We start from the raw sequence: 1,090 nt of genomic DNA, 5'->3' as shown, positions 1-1,090 counted from the left end.
TTCACCTGTGCACACTCATTCGAGTAGGAACATTCTTCTAAGACATGGTCTGGTGCATTGCACCCTTTACACATGGGTGCAGATATTTGATTTACATTGGCTGGTCTCTGTAATTCTAAAGCTTCCAATCTACGTGTTAAGGTTGCAATATTGGCCTCTGATGCTAGGGTTGGTTGAATTTGATGCATTCCTCCTCTTAAAGGTGTAGCTTTATCAGGTTCCCTAGTTGTTTCCCACTGTAAATTTTTCTCGGCTAGGTCTTCTAAGAATTGCCAAGCTTCAGTAGTTTCTTTGTCCATAAATTGGCCTTGGCACATGGACTCTAGCATGGTTCTTGAGTTTGAATCTAACCCCTCATAGATGATCTGGCATAGTCTCCAAGTTTCTACTCCATGGTGTGGGCATTGGGTCAAAAGATTCTTGAAACGATCAAAGTACTTCCAAAATGATTCACCAGCTAGTTGGTAAAATTGATTTATTTCATTCCTAATCCTAGCTGTTTTATGATGGGGGAAATACTTTTTCAAAAATGTTCTCACAAAGCCCTCCCAGGTAGTGACAGAATAGTTTGGCAGACTATAAAACCACTTCTTAGCATCATCCTTAAGGGCAAAGTTGATTAATCTAAGTTTGACCTCATCCTCTGTCAATTGCAGTTTCATGGTTGCACATACCTCCTCAAATTCTCTAATAAATATATAAGTATCCTCTAATCCTGTGAATTTTGGAAGCATATTTATGATTTGAGGTTTGATTTCAAAATTGTTAGCTGTGGGTTGTGGCAACCTGATACAAGATGGTTGGATGGAGCCAACTGGATAACATAAATCCTTAAGGGTCATGGGTTGGATTGGCTCAGCCATTGGAACAACAGGAATTGACTCAATTCTAACTAGACGATCCGACACTCTTCTCCACACACGAGGTGTACGGTTCTCGATGTTTATACAATTTTTTTTTAAAAATTTTTATGTATAAGAAAAAGAAAGAAAAGAGAAAAAGTTCTAAAGAAAAGATCCTAAGGAGTCCTAAATCTAAAGAAAAGTAACCAAATTAATTTAAATTTTAATAAATTTTGTTTTTATTTTTC

At 37.1% G+C, this 1,090-nt stretch overlaps 1 non-coding gene across 1 annotated transcript; it reads left to right on the top strand.

The window, feature by feature from the left end:
* The first annotated feature begins 387 nt into the window (after positions 1–387).
* LOC140851373 (small nucleolar RNA R71) lies at positions 388–494 on the top strand. Its single transcript, XR_012134126.1, has one exon. It is a non-coding gene; the product is annotated as a small nucleolar RNA R71 (small nucleolar RNA).
* Positions 495–1,090: the final 596 nt, after the last annotated feature.

This window comes from Elaeis guineensis, chromosome 8 (assembly GCF_000442705.2).
Source record: "Elaeis guineensis isolate ETL-2024a chromosome 8, EG11, whole genome shotgun sequence".
Classification (NCBI taxonomy): Eukaryota; Viridiplantae; Streptophyta; class Magnoliopsida; order Arecales; family Arecaceae; genus Elaeis; species Elaeis guineensis.
The sequence above is the reverse complement of the archived record's forward strand: the minus strand, read 5'-3'. Positions and strand labels throughout refer to the sequence as shown.